This window comes from Magallana gigas, chromosome 4 (genome assembly GCF_963853765.1).
Source record: "Magallana gigas chromosome 4, xbMagGiga1.1, whole genome shotgun sequence".
Taxonomy (NCBI): Eukaryota; Metazoa; Mollusca; class Bivalvia; order Ostreida; family Ostreidae; genus Magallana; species Magallana gigas.
Window position 1 is genome coordinate 51,702,464 of NC_088856.1, and position 16,686 is coordinate 51,719,149.

Consider the following 16,686-nt stretch of genomic DNA (forward strand, 5'->3'; position numbering starts at 1 on the left):
TGAAGGAGAAAGGAAAGGGTGGTAATGATAAGGGGAAAAGAAAGGATGGTAATGATAAGGGGAAAGGAAAGGGTGGTAATGATAAGGGGAAAGGAAAGGGTGGCAATGATAAGCTGAAGGAGAAAGGAAAGGGTGGTAATGATAAGGGGAAAAGAAAGGGTGGTAATGATAAGGGGAAAGGAAAGGGTGGTAATGATAAGCTGAAGGGGAAAGGAAAGGGTGGTAATGATAAGGGGAAAGGAAAGGGTGGTAATGATAAGGGGAAAGGAAAGGGTGGCAATGATAAGCTGAAGGAGAAAGGAAAGGGTGGTAATGATAAGGGGAAAAGAAAGGATGGTAATGATAAGGGGAAAGGAAAGGGTGGTAATGATAAGGGGAAAGGAAAGGGTGGTAATGATAAGCTGAAGGAGAAAGGAAAGGGTGGTAATGATAAGGGGAAAAGAAAGGATGGTAATGATAAGGGGAAAGGAAAGGGTGGTAATGATAAGCTGAAGGGGAAAGGAAAGGGTGGTAATGATAAGGAGAAAGGAAAGGGTGGTAATGATAAGGGGAAAGGAAAGGGTGGCAATGATAAGCTGAAGGAGAAAGGAAAGGGTGGTAATGATAAGGGGAAAAGAAAGGGTGGTAATGATAAGGGGAAAGGAAAGGGTGGTAATGATAAGCTGAAGGAGAAAGGAAAGGGTGGTAATGATAAGGGGAAAAGAAAGGATGGTAATGATAAGGGGAAAGGAAAGGGTGGCAATGATAAGCTGAAGGGGAAAGGAAAGGGTGGTAATGATAAGGGGAAAAGAAAGGATGGTAATGATAAGGGGAAAGGAAAGGGTGGTAATGATAAGCTGAAGGGGAAAGGAAAGGGTGGTAATGATAAGGAGAAAGGAAAGGGTGGTAATGATAAGGGGAAAGGAAAGGGTGGCAATGATAAGCCAACTCATTTAAAAGGCAAAAAATCTTATACCTGACTAGATAACACTTGAAATGATTTTGGCAAATTTTTTTAATCAAATCAAAAATTTTAAAAACTTACCAGTATTCTTAATTACTGGCATAGAATTGGCTGATTATATTACTTATCAAATTGTTTTCAACAGAAGCATTATTAGAGAGAGAGAGAGAGACATGTATTTTCATTTTTGAAATTCATGAAATTCATCACATTAATAAGTTCCATAAAATCTTATTTGGTCAACTGAATCCTGAAAGACAATTAATGCTAGCAAGTCCTAAACCCCTTTGAAAAAATTATTTCTCAATCTCCCCTCCATCTGGATATTCTGTAAAGTATGTGATAAACAAGCCCTCAGTGGTCCAGTTTACTGCCAGAAAGGGGCACTGTAAGACATAACACTGATAATGAGTATTGACCCCCAGGGTAATTAAACAAGGTCTCTGGTATAGTTCCCCTCCCCAGCTGTAGATAGCCTTACAATCCCCTGGGGTCCCCACTGTAGGATTTAACTGTACCATTATATATATAGAGATGATTGATATGTAACTAGTGTTAATACTTACTGCCACACTGAAAATCAGGGTACCAGTGCTTCGTTAACAGATTTCTTAATTATAACCTTCATGAATTATTCCACATGGTCAGCGAACAATGAACCAGTTGAGAACTGAATTCTCTGTAATTCTGCTCTGTCTTGTTAGGTAATAGGTGATAGATAGAAACAAATATCCTTAAGTGCATTTGTTTTAGTTCTAATTTTCCCCCTGCTTGTACATTTTTCAACATTATTCTTTTTATGAATAAAAAAAATATATGTGTTAAAGGTTATCTATAATTTATACAATTTTTTGTCTTTATGGTAAAGATGGGTTTATTTATGAGCATCTGAAAGTTACTGGTCAAAACCAATAATTTTGTTAGGTGTCTGGCTTAAAGCAATATATTGTGGAGATGAATGCCCTGATGTATGGTATAGCTATAGAGGTATAAAATTGACCAGGCCACTGTCAAACAGGATATGGGAGAGTAAAAAAATCCCTGAGTTTATCAATTAATCACTGAAAAATATGGAGGGAAAAAGGTGATTATGACCAAAGAAAATCAATTGTAGAGGAATAAATAGCATCAGTATGTTGGGAATGGGTAGGGCGGGGAAGGTGAGTATGGTACTATATGTTGTATCTAAATGTACAGACATTAATGGAGCATAAACTGAAACGCTCTCGTGCCTCAGATCGCAGATAAAAACAGTTTCACGACTTGTTTAGAACTACACCAGCTTTTTCCCCCCAGAAGAAGACAGCTACGCTGCAGAGACGGGCCTAATCAATATCAATCTATTATAAGTCATTAGTTAATCATTAAGTGGCCTATAATTTCACACAGACGGCTACTGACTTCCTTTGCATTCTCCACAACCAATGCCCTGGGCTCTAACAGCAGATTTATCCAGATTTTAGGAGGTGGTGCTGAATTCATCAATTAAATGTCTATTTTAGGAGGTGGTGCTGAATTCATCAATTAAATGTCTATTTTCAAATTCTTGTTTATGGTTTGAGGGTGAAGAGGGGGTATTTTTGTTTTTGTTGTTTGTTTGGGTTTTTTTCTAACTAGAATCAGCTAAATATATGTTTATATATTCTTAAATCCCTTATTTAATAATGAGCTGGCCCGTGAGAAAGATGCAATGACTTCCAGTACATGTGATTCTCTACCACACAACAATTTTCTCCCGTAACTTTAACCAGCTAGGCTACATGCCCAGCCTTGGCCATTTTTGTGATCGGTTTGGGCTGATCACAGTTGTGTCCATATGAGGCATCCGGCAAATTTTACCACTGGCACACACATTGCACCTTGCATTTCTTTATTTACTATGCAATGACAGTTTCCTGTAAACCTTTAATTACATGTATATAACTTATGACTTGCAGATCAAAAGCTGATATGCACTTTATCTAAATGTGGTTTCATCCTTATTCCACACTAGAAAGGAAAGTGAACAATGAACAATCGTACAACTGAAGACCACAAATATTCAGATTGCGTTACAATATCAGACATTAAGATTGATGTGAAAGATATCTAAAAAATAAATTAAGTTAGTTTTATTGTTTATCTTTACAATATGGAGGTGTTCAATAAATATCTAATGCCATATTTTTCTCTCAAAATTCCCAATTGTCTGAAATTTTCATGACAAATATAATTTTATAACACCGTAAAATAATGACGATAATCAGTTCATCTAATTCATTCCATTTTTGTTGCTGCATAGTGATTTAGTAGATTAACATTTCATCAATTAGATGCAAATTGTATGCAATAAAAAGCCATCACACCAATCAAAATTGGTGTAACATCCGGTGTTGATGCTTCACATCCCTACCCAAACACAGAATGCTTGTCTTATTAATGAAACCCCATAATTCTGTGGGAGGAGTTATCTCCCTTAAATTGGGGACCAAGTACTTCACAATCTATGATTTACAAAGCAAAAACAAGTTATTCTCATTACATATATCAGCCAAACTGACAAAGAAAATGTCACAATATTAATCATGATTTTTTTGCGTTAATAATTCTGTACCGAGATATCATTATTTGAGAAATCCTTCCATTTCCAATATCATTTAAATGCATAAAACATGTTTAGAAATTATCTGTTGCAAAAAAAACAGGGGAAAAACCTCTAAAGGTAGCATTTATAAGCTTGATGGGGTGTAAGAATTATCAGTTCATAGATCAGCAACGATTGGTAATATTAAAAAAAAAAGAACAAAAAAAACGCTCACAATCATCTTGTGATTCTGTGGGTTCAATTTTCTCTTGTGTGGGATATGAAGAGATGCACTTAACGAGAGACAGAGAAGCAGCCCCTTAAAAGTGATGTCTATGATAAGAAGAGTCTACAGACTGCACTGCATGAGTTCATAGTGAAACCTGAGTTTTAACTGATCACCATCAGAAAAAACAAATTAAAAATGGCTGCATTTGAGTCTTTTAGAAGAAATAAAGCGTTAAAAAAAATGTTGGCGATGGTTATACTAATTAGTCTAAATTATGTATGTTTTTTGGTACTTGATGACTCGATCGAGATTTTAAAATGAAATTGATAATGGCTATTGTTATTGATAATTGTTGGGTGTTGGAGATAACTAAGTCTACCAGAATCGTAAAGTTCGCATGGAGGCACTGCCATTCTGCGCAAGGCGCGCTTCTCTTATCTGTGTTATTAAAAAGGTTCATCAAGGGCGACAATTGTAAATTTTGACTTATTGAATTCTCTTTATATTTTTTTTATTTGTTTATCTGCATTGTGAATGTTTTATAACAAATGTGCATTGAATAAGAGATTGATTAGTGAAATTATATTTTGTATATTTGATGACTGTGTCATTTAATCTTTTAAGGTGGCTCACTACACTTTGAAAAATAGTTTCTCAAATCATCAGAAAATTACTTTATCATGATAAATAGCATGATGCATAAAAGCTACATAAATAGGTGAAAAAGTATGCAATTTTCGTGAATTTTGGGCAAAAAAAGGATTATTTTATGGAATTTAATTCAGTAAATAAAAATTAAAAACCCAGGCGGATTCAAACTCATGATTTGAGGTTCACATCCCGATACTTTAACCACTTAGCTATGAAGATATTTAACCAAATCGTTTGATAAAAATGATTTTAAAAAACATTGAAATAGCCATCTTGTGATGTAGTATCTTAAAAAGAATTAGTATTGATATAGTGAGGTACCTTAAACTTGAAATAAAATATAATATAAAATAAAATATGCAGTTCATGCCCCAGTGTCATTGTCTATTCAAAACGTAAGATATGCCATTCATGCCCCAGTGTCATTGTCTTTTTTAAATATAAGACAGGCCTTCCATGCCTGCTTTAATGCCCATTTAGACATAACATAAGGTTGAACTGTATCATTCTGCAGAACAAAGGGTTACATAACCCATACAAATATTTCTTGCAATGGAGAGAAAACAAGATTGGATTAGCAGCACAACAAAGAAATGGAAGAAAAGGCAAATATTTTTTTCCTGATATTAATCACAATATCAGCAACTAAGTATAACATTTTTCACAATAACCCGGTGAACTTGATAATTTGTCCATCTTTCTAGAAACTGGGAGAAATAGTTCCATTACGATTGCCAATTACAATTCAAATTCCTGCCATGGTTTTTTTTCCACATCCTATATCCCTCCATTTTCTTCCCCGTCACTCTGTTGAGAAAAGCTCATCAGACCTAGATTACAGCTCGAGACAAATAACGAATACTAACAATTTAACACCGTGTTTCGTAGCTCCATCAAGGTCTTCCACCGCTCAAACAACTGTACTGTCCCCTCATCAGCATTACTTTTCCCCCCCCTGACTGCGAAAAAAAAAGAGAAAATAAAGACCAAATTGATTTGACGATTACTTGTCTATTGGCCATCGCAAAAGATCATGGGTAGCCTAAAGCAGCCAGCTAAAAATGTGTTTCCATAATATTTTGTCCCTGACATAAAAGACCCTCATTAAGTGATTAAGAACCCCCAGTGGTCAGGAATTGATTTGTTTTCTTCACCGACACCAAATTATACATCTCTAGTTTTTCTGTTTTGCAGATCGCAGCCATTTATTGACTGGACCCTGGTAAATAGTCACCGAGCGGGCGCAGACAGATCTCCAAGGTAAGGCTGCATGCTTTTCTCATTATGGTCCATTAATTTAGCAGCGTTCCAAACACCTTCTGTAAATTTAATATCCCGGGCAGTGTAAGTTCCATCTTGCATCATTACTGTCATTTTGACATCCACCTCTTCATAATATACTGCCTTGTTAAGTGACGGAGAAAGCGCTTTCTCCGTGCAGTTTCCCCTCCAATCCTTGGCACAAATTTGAAGGAAAACAATGTCAGGGAATTATGCCTTGTTTGAGTCTTTAGTTAATTATGACATTAAGACAGATTGCGTCTGGTGATGCCACTGCATTATAACTACAGCCATTGGTCACCATTTATCTAACAGTCTGCTTTTTCAACAAACAATTGCTCTCTCCCATTTTTTCTCACATTCCAAGTATATTTTGACCAAATACAAAAAAAAACCCACACACTGACTTTGGTTTTCCTTGCTCAAAGCTCATTTACTTTTAATGAACGCTTTGTAATTAGAGTTCACTATTTCAGACCTGCTGACATTTTGGGTGATCATAATTCTACCAATGTCTCATCATGTTAAGAGTAAAAACCACAACCTCTCCTGGATTTTTATCAATGAAGTCTGGAAATAACAATGCTCATTGTTCGGCCATCAATAGCAGGATTTTTAACTTAATCAATCAATGTCACTGGGCATAAGAGATTATTTGGAGAATAACTTGCAACCCTGGAATTTTACCCAGCAGCTTGTAAGCGATCAACTTAGAGTTATACTTGGCAATCTGAAACAATAGAGCTGTATACAGAATATTAAGAATCATGATTTTAGATAACAGCTACCTGACTTCCCTCTTTTGATAGTTTTAGTTATATATTGGACTGTAATACCAGGGTATTTCATAAATTGAATTGAACAAACATTTACTTATTTTAGCAGAAGCGGCTTTCTGCCAAAAATGCCAAAAGAATTAAATAAATACACAGTCAAAATGTAATACAATGTACTGGGTTACAGTAAACATTTCCACCCCAATGGCAGACCAGATAGATCCTGGTACATCCTGATTATCTCTGTGTGTTATTCATTGCCTTAGTTTCATAGTGACTGAGTACTCTAATTTACTGTGTATGACCCTCACTGTCATTTAAGTAGACTCACAAACTCACTGAGTACACTCATTTACTGTGTATGACTCTCACTGTCAACTAAGTAGACTCACAAACTCACTGAGTACACTCATTTACTGTGTATGACTCTCACTGTCAACTAAGTAGACTCACAAACTCACTGAGTTCACTCATTTACTGTGTATGACCCTCACTGTCAACTAAGTAGACTCACAAACTCACTGAGTACACTCATTTACTGTGTAAGAATCTCACTTTCAACTAAGTAGACTCACAAACTCACTGAGTTCACTCATTTACTGTGTATGACCTTCACTGTCAACTAAGTAGACTCACAAACTCACAGAGTTCACTCATTTACTGTGTATGACTCTCACTGTCAACTAAGTAGACTCAAAAACTCACTGAGTTCACTCATTTACTGTGTATGACCCTCACTGTCAACTAAGTAGACTCAAAAACTCACTGAGTACACTCATTTACTGTGTATGACTCTCACTGTCAACTAAGTAGACTCACAAACTCACTGAGTTCACTCATTTACTGTGTATGACCCTCACTGTCAACTAAGTAGACTCAAAAACTCACTGAGTACACTCATTTACTGTGTATGACCCTCACTGTCAACTAAGTAGACTCACAAACTCACTGAGTTCACTTATTTACTGTGTATGACCCTCACTGTCAACTAAGTAGACTCACAAACTCACTGAGTACACTCATTTACTGTGTATGACTCTCACTGTCAACTAAGTAGACTCACAAACTCACTGAGTACACTCATTTACTGTGTATGACCCTCACTGTCGACTAAGTAGACTCACAAACTCACTGAGTACACTCATTTACTGTGTATGACCCTCACTGTCAACTAAGTAGACTCACAAACTCACTGAGTACACTCATTTACTGTGTATGACCCTCACTGTCGACTAAGTAGACTCACAAACTCACTGAGTACACTCATTTACTGTGTATGACCCTCACTGTCAACTAAGTAGACTCACAAACTCACTGAGTACACTCATTTACTGTGTATGACCCTCACTGTCGACTAAGTAGACTCACAAACTCACTGAGTTCACTCATTTACTGTGTATGACCCTCACTGTTGACTTAGTAGACTCACAAACTCACTGAATACACTCATTTACTGTGTATGACACTCACTGTCAATTAAGTAGACTCACAAACTCACTGAGTTCACTCATTTACTGTGTCTTACAGCCTGGGTAGTACATCTTACTTTTTTACTGAGTATACTCATTAAATGTGAGTGACTCTTTCTGTCAATGAGTACACTCATTTACTGTATGAATGACACTCACTGCTTATTGAGCACACTCATTCACCCACTGAGTACACTCATTATCTGTGTGTCACTCACTGACATAGTACACTTATCTACTGTGCAAGTGTCACTCACTGCTTATTGAGTGTACTCATTGACTGAGTACAATCATCAACTCTGTGTGCCCCTTACTGACTTCAAGTAGTATTGGGGAAATGTGAGTGCATTATTTACATTATAAGTACTCTGTGTGTGTCCTTCCCCAGCTCATCGACCCAGATTCATCAATGGTTGGCCCTTTGTATGCAAACCTTCATCAACTCTGTATATCCTTTGTTTTCCTTGTATGAAAATATTGTCAGCACACAGGTACAACTAATATTGGTAGATGATACGACTTTTAACGTGATGACAGCATTAAACAATAATGTACCTTTCAAGGGCCTATCATTTTTTTTTTAAAACTTAATGGAATTTTGAGTTGCATACATTTGAGTTATAAAGCCGTAACTTTTACAGATCACAGAGCAATATTTCGCCCTGTGATTCGAGTGAGTTGTACTTTAAGAATCAGCTGATCACAGGATAAAATAGAAATTAAACATACATGATGTTGAACTTTGGGAGGCTACAATGTGTTTAAATGTGAGATCGCTCTGATTAAAAGAGTTAAAAATGTATAGAGAATCTTAATTTAATTTTTTTTGTGATTAAACAATTTAGGAATTTCCTTTTGCTTTAATATCTTCATGCCTGAAAACTTTAAATCAGAGACTACCGTAATCACAATCAAAATATACCCCCCCCCCCCCAAAAAAAAATTTGGCAGTTATTTAAACTCCAATATGGGTCACATTTACTATTTTATCTAACTTTTCCTCTCAATTATTGACTACATAAGGGAACTAGCAAAGTGACACACAAAGTTGCACCTTGACACACACAATTTTAACATTGAATTATTCTGCAATTTTTGCTGTCATATGTACTACGTTTTCCGATTAAGGCAAAGAGCAGACAGCGGGTGTGACCTGTCAGCAGAGGATGCTCACTCCTCCATGGCACCTTATCCTACCTCTATTTTCTGTAGGGGTCCATGTTTGCTCTACTCCTGTTTTGTATTTTTTTTAAATTTCGAACACTGTTTGTTATCACCACATTTCATTTACAAATTTGTTCATAACTAAAAATTTGACATTCACTAAATTTGTGTGAGATACATTTGCTTGTACATACAAACTTAAAAAAAACCCACTCCAACCAGTTCAACTGTAACCTGCATGAATGTTTTGTAAGACTAGCTTTTGCATTAATGCATGACCATAAAAAAATTATTTTCAACTTAATCACAATCTTCATCAACAAAATCATTTCAGCAGTGATATTTTGCCATAGTGGTCCTTATTCAACACCCTCATAAGATAACCAAAACACCATTGTTTTCTGAAGAGTCATCAGCAAAACTCTAATTTTTTTTCTCTCCAAATCTCTAAAATACCTGTAACAGAAAAAGAAGATTAAAACCATTAAAGACACATTGAAAAGATAGAAATAGAGAGATGTATGTTAATCTAATTATGTGAGGTGTTAAGTGGAACCTGTCGTGTTTTATTGTATTTTGGAGAGATGCATGCTGGGATTTCCATTAACCACTGAGTTTGACCAATCAGCGAGCCACTTCATAAAAAGGCCGTACTTAGCACACCAAATAGAACTCCCAGAGATGATCTGGATAAATAAGATCCTCATTTATTTTGGAAGGGAGTGAGGTAAATGAGTGTTACCCCATGGGCTCATCTGGTTCTCTCCAAATCAATGGAGTGAACCAGTCCATTTCCTACAGACTCCTACATTTCAGTGCAGTCAGCTTCAACATTACAGTCATCAGGATGCAGGGTTGAAAAAATAATTGAATTCTTATTATTTCAATTAATAATACTGACATGTGCAGAAATACGAAAAAGAGTACATTAAAAAGCTATCTGATTTTCAATCAGGATTACTTGCTACATCATTTTATGAAATGGTTTGTTAGAAATGGGTTGGTAAACTATTTTGCCATACATCCAGTAAGAAGAGAATGGAGTTTGCCCCTCAATGTAATCGTACAGACAACAGATAACTAGCAAAAAACGTATCTAGCATAATATATATCTAAACATTGCTAGCAGTGTTTATAAACACAAATTGCTGACATTTGTTTATTCATTTTGACATCTTTTTTGTGGAGGGAATCTATCCTCTGTAGATTACCAGTCATTCTATATGAATGCCACAACCAAATGGCTGCTGCAAATGAATAAAGCATATCATTTTTTAAAGGATCTCAATCCTGGCAATTTTCTTCTATATTTCACATACCTATCATTGAAAAACAGTTCAAACTAACAAAAGTGAAAAGTCTATGTTAATTTTCCTTATTAAGCGAAACTCTTCTTAAACAGATTGTAAAAAAAAATTCTATTGAAATTTACAATGGAAATACTGGTCATCTTTGATCCATTCAGAACTTAAATTACTTTAACAGTTAATAGTTGAATAATGATAATTGATTGTATGGACAATTGATGGTTGAATGGACAGTTAACAATTAAAAGGACACTTGATGGTTGAATGGACAGTTGAAAGTATAAACTGGACAGTAATTATAAATGACAACTACAATTACACAAGACCATCCCTTTAGTGTTTGACAAGTATATCATAAATAGCATATTTCCCAGCTTACTGCTTACTAATTAAGGCATCAAAGATTTTTTAATTGTCTTTTACTTGTAAAAACAAATTGCATTACTTATGAAATTAAAAAGATGATAACTGATTTGGAGGTAGCAAAGAATGATTTATCTCCCTTCATTTATCATTTAATTAGTTTTCATTAAATTTTGTTGCAGATATTGTAAATACAATATTTGAATTTTTAACCCCTTTCCAGCAGCCAACATGCAGCTGTAGAAATGATTAAGTTAATAATCTTGAATGACATGTATTAAAAATTTTTATTAACAGATTCAAAACAACATATGTTCTACTGCTGATATTAACACCTCAACATATTACCCTTCTTAAGCAGCAAATTAAGAAAGTCTGGCCATTCCAAATGATAAATTGAACTGGAACATTTAAACCCTGTCAGATCTAATGCTGCCAATTTGTAGCGTTAGACAGGCCAAGTTTTACCCCTGGTGGGGCGATATCTACAAGAGGTAGATACAGAGGATTCTTCACTCTTATTGCTCTGACTGCCAACTCAATTTCTCAGTATCTCTAACAATTGTAGAAAACTAAGCGCAACTTCATAATATTCATACATATCATTGTATTACAGCTATATAGTAGAAATTTGTGCACTGTTGTGGAAAGGCAATATTTTATTTATGACAAGACAAACATCCAGTTTTAAACAAGTTTGAAAGGGGACTTACACAGCAATTAAGTATTCTTGCTTTTCTACAGAATTTCAAAGAAAAAGAAAATTGTGCATCATAGTACAACGGCAATGTAGTTTTAACATAATGTCAGCCATTAATTAAGTATAGAAATAATCTATTTTTTAAAATAAATTTGAAAGCCACAGACTGGAACAGCCATTGAGCATTCTTGCATTTTTACTGATAAAGGAGAAATTGATCATTAATTAAATGAAGAAGGAAAAAGACATTAGAAGCAGATAATTGTATGTATCTACAAAATTTATGAGAAATAACTTGTGCAATTAAGTCACAACTAAAATTGCAAGTACTCAACCGAGCAAGATCAAGATCAAGTAGAAGTTGCTCAGTTCCTACCTTAATTTTCAATTAACTGAATAAATTAATAAAGGCAAATTATATCAAGAAATTCCTGAATGGCTGTGAGCCTTCCTAGCGAAGTAATGGTTTGGATACGAAGTCTCTGATATGGCGATCATCAGAAGCTAATTTAGCGGAATAACGCCTCGGATGAAAGTCCATATGTTGATGGTTTCTTAACATGCAAATACATGTACTTTACCGCTTACTCAAGCGTCAATTTTATTTATTACGCATTAATTCATATCATTGATTACAGTATGGTCTATACTGAGCAACCACGCCACAACAAATAGTGCGCAGTAATGAACACCGATTGCACAGAGACTTTATGGGAAATACAATAAGGTATTGGAATCAGAACCAGATATTCAAGTTCCGAAATCTATCTTTTGAAGCTGTTTGATTAGATATTGAATAATTCATTTAAAAGCTGGTTGCATCAATTTACCAATTAATAATAATTTTTTATCTACTTCATTCATTTTAACTAATTTCAAATTAAAATGAAAAATTAGATGAGAACTGGTCAGTTTTGTGTTTTGATTCCTTTTGGATAAATACCAGATATCAAGTGTCAAATATTACAGTTTTCTGTGAATACCTAGTTAACTTAATTAGCACATATGGGAAATAAAATATAATACCTTTTAAACAAATATCAATGTAAGGTACATGTATATAAGGGCCCTTTTTCATACAAATGTCACTATGCATACTAATTTAATTTCAGTTGCAGAATTCTTCTTCAAGATATATAATAAGATTTTTATGACTAATACTTTTACCTAGGAATTTGATTTTGTTGTTTAATAAATTACTGTTATAAACATCAAAAAACCATTGAAAAAACTTGTTGATAAAATTTGTTGAGGATTTCACTCTTTTGATCAATCTTATTAATGAAACAAATGAAATACAATACACAAATATCATTTCTGGTTTAATAAAAGTTTGATATATATGTATATAAAACCAACTCAGATTATTAGCCAATGTTTCATATAAATATAAATTAAAGTGAAATTCTCTCAGGAACAATTAATCTTTTAAAAGTGTACACTCTATTTTTTGGAAGAATCAAGAACTTCAATTGAAGTCTTTGGAGTAAAAAATTGTAATTGCTCATTAGTTTAAAAAAAACAGTACTTTATAGGCTTCTAAATCAACTCTGTCTAGGTTTCTTTTCTCCAATACAACTTTTTACAACTTTCATGGGAAATTCGACTCATAATTGGAAGAACTTGGATAAGATTGCAAATGGGAGATTTTTATATCCGAGACTTCTTAATTGATACATAAATACTTCCTGTTTGATTTTCAATTTATTTTTTAAATTAAAAACATCGGCCAAAACATGAAGTGCATGCATGTTTCTGTTAATGTATTCCCGCGTTTGTTTTAGATTCATGCACAAAGAGAAAATTAAATCCTAAAAAAAATGATTCTGCGGCAGATTTTTATGTCCCTACGTATTGCAGCAAATTGCTCCTTGACAGAACATACTTGACCTTTAGAAATAAATTCTTAAATAAAGTTTATAACAAAAACGTCACTGAAATCCCTTAACACCCCAAAAATAATCACATTACCGAGATAACTACAAAATATTCGGCAAAACATTGAATTTCATAATACCCCAATGTAATCACAATCTAGATCGCTAAAAAATACTCTTTTGATCTGTAAAAAATTTAACTGTAGCTTATTAATTGTATGCACGTACAACCATTCCTGTAATTGATAAAAACACTACATGTATTTGTAAACCAAGACTCAATCAACAACAATGCAATTGTTTTGTTGAAAAGTTTTTTATTCTTTTTATCTTTAGTTGAGTAATTGTTTTCAGTACTAAGAATGCAATGCCTATCAGAATAATATAAAATGTAATGTCCAAAGTACACAAAAAAAAATATAAATGCCAGACAGATTTTTTTTCAAAAATTATTTCATGCCATAACTGTGTGACACTGTTAAATAATCATAGCATGGTGATCAATAGATTGTATAGAACTATCATATGCTTAGATGTTCTTATAATATCAAAATCTTAAAAGCAAAAAAAAAAATAAATAAAAAAATAAATATAGAGTGCGTTTTAAAAATTAACAATTTTTTTTTTTTTTAATATTTGTTTTTTTTTTAAATCAAAATTGGGTCAAGATGCAATAAAACCCATGCCCTACCTACCATTTAAACCGTGTCATAAAATCAAAGAAATTCTATGAATCCAGTTAAAATTTGTCCGATTCCTGGAAAACTTAAAAAAAATTAAGCCACAACAAAACCAATAATAAACAATAAACATTGTAATGGAACCTGCATGGACTTAAAAAAAACCTTTTTATTACCTCAGTGCAAAGTTTTAAACCCTGCATATAAGGCCTATCATTAGAGAGTTTTAAATGCTGCACAACTTAATGCTCACTTTACTATGGACCATAAACACAATGTTCTTCAACAGATTTACATTGCTGTAAAATTCTGAGAGAGTCATATAATGAACCTGATAATCAATTCACCTTAATTTTGTAAGTCTGAAAAAGCTATTTCTCTGTAAGAGTAATTCTTTTTTCCAGAAGACTTAACAGGGGGTGGGAGATATAAAATGAAAAGTTGAGACTGACCAGGAATATGAATTCGAGAAATACTTTGAATGACCCATTCAATCCTTGGGAGATAACTCTATTTACAAAAGAGTAGCAGATAATGAGGGAGGTTGTGAGGGGATGGGGGACCCCCCCCCCCCAAGTAACATATTCTTTTTTTGGGGGGGGGGGGGGGTGGCATTTTATTTGTAGTAACTTATATAACTATGAGTCTACATAAACTCAAAATATGCAGACCCACAGCAATTTAAAAAAAAATATTTTCAGTTGGTTGATTCTTGGCAGTTCTGTCTTAAAATTCTTTCACTTTTTTTTTGTAATTCGGCACTAAAATTTATGAAAAATATTCAAGAAAATTCCAAGTGACACGTGTTGTCATAAATTTTATAAAAATACATTCACAAAACCCTTTTATCCAAACAAGTTTTTTTTCATGAAAATTGGAACAGCAGTTAGCGAGTTAAAATATATTACGTGCTCAATTAAACCTGGCGTAAAATACTTTCCATCTGCTAAATGTGGGGGTTCTTTTATAAAAGGGCAGCAGTAAAGAGTTGGCAACCCGGACTGTCTTTTAAACTTCCTCTCTCATTGGGCATCCAAATATTTACACTCCTAAAGCCAATACCAATCCTTAAAGAAAAGCTACTCACTTCAACATCCTGTAACTTCATTCAATATATCAAAGAGCTGAGAATGCAAAAGTTAGTTGGGTTTCTTTAAAATCTATTATTTTTCCATATTTCATGATATCTTTTTAAATTTTTTATCAATAGTAGAAGAGAAAAATAAAAATAACTGTACCAGTATTTTCATTTCCAAAATCTAACTGGAAGTGTCCCATAGTTGAATCCATCTATGTAATGAATTATAAGTTACAAATCTAGCCATGTGTTGACTTTGATGGCGATGCCACATTCATGATACTTTAAATGTACAGATTCACTTTATTTTTGTTAAATTTGAAACACATGAAAACAAGGGGGAAATCTCTGTAGTAATTATTGATGGGACTCAGTATAATGAATTTAAATAGTTCAGTTTGGTTATCAGAATGGGATCTGGGGAATTTGTTCACAAGGAACACAATGGGATCTGAGGAGTTTGTTCACAAGGAACAAAATGGGATCTGGGGAGATTGGTCATGAGGAATAGATAAGATCTGAGGAATTTGTTCACAACGACCTTAACAGAATGGGATCTGAGGAATTTGTTGTAATGGATACACAATGGGAAGAAATAAAACCAAAAACAATCAGGGACTCAAAGATTCTGAAAAAAAATTCAGTTATCTAGTATCAGAAATATTCCTCCAAACTAACGACTGCTTAGCCCCTGAAGGTGACCAAAAGGACAAATGAATTAAAGCTACAGGACTTTGATGCAGGTCATTGCCTCTGCTTCAAATTTTATATAAACACAGCTTTTCATCATCCACAGGGGGTAGCACATGTTTTTACAATCAAAGCTTTTTTTCCCCATGAATTAGATCTATTGTAATCGTGGAAGATAAAAAAGAAGCTTTGAATGATTATCACTTTCTCTGCTATCCATACTGAATTGAATGTACAAACCAGTTTCTTTCTGTTAAGAAATAAGGTAAGCTTTTCTTTCCCCCATTTCTAGAATTATAATTCTCTCACAATGTCCTGACACTGACATTTGTAATATAAATGTAAAATCTGACAAAGGGTTAATTAAAACAGCCTTAAAGATCCATGATGCACTGTTCCTAGAAAGCCAATCTGTGATTTCCATGTATAACAGTGCTGATAATCCAGCTCTCGGCTGCTGATATTATATGAAGCCCAAACATAAATCTGATGAGTTTGGATAATTAGTTGCTTCGTAGACGGCCATTAATTCAATTCATTTTCCCTGTTTACAAAGCTGCAATTCATGTTTAGTGCATGTTAATTAAGATACAAGTCAATTTGTTGATTTAACAAACTCACAGTGCATATTTAATTACAATGAAAATTCATAAATGTACTGATTGATTGCCTTTGTACCTTTAATAACGATGGTCAAAGAAAAGGAGAGAAAAAAAAACTTGCATAAACACCCATAAAAGTTGAAGCAAGGCCTTTTGCCAGACTGACAAACTAACAGTCAAAGAGATGTATCATGAATCAGCCAGTGATTATACTGTCACTGTTCCGACTGTAGCAATTTGCAGACATAATGAATCGGTGTCGAATTTCTCAGAGTTCTAGAAAGAGTTGCCAAAAGACGTCACATCTTCATCA

At 34.1% G+C, this 16,686-nt stretch overlaps 2 protein-coding genes across 4 annotated transcripts in view; one reads left to right on the forward strand and one right to left on the reverse strand.

Annotated features, from left to right (window-relative positions):
• LOC105332492 (protein MON2 homolog) overlaps window positions 1-16,686 on the reverse strand; it is a 129,459-nt gene that overhangs the window by 60,711 nt on the left and 52,062 nt on the right. The gene's annotated exons all lie outside the window — the stretch shown is intronic.
• Window positions 1-16,686, forward strand: part of LOC105332490 (G-protein coupled receptor dmsr-1) — a 39,278-nt gene that overhangs the window by 2,026 nt on the left and 20,566 nt on the right. The window contains exon 2 of the mRNA XM_011435121.4: window positions 5,581-5,646. The gene's annotated coding sequence lies outside the window, so the exon portion shown is untranslated. The remainder of the gene's footprint in view (window positions 1-5,580; window positions 5,647-16,686) is intronic.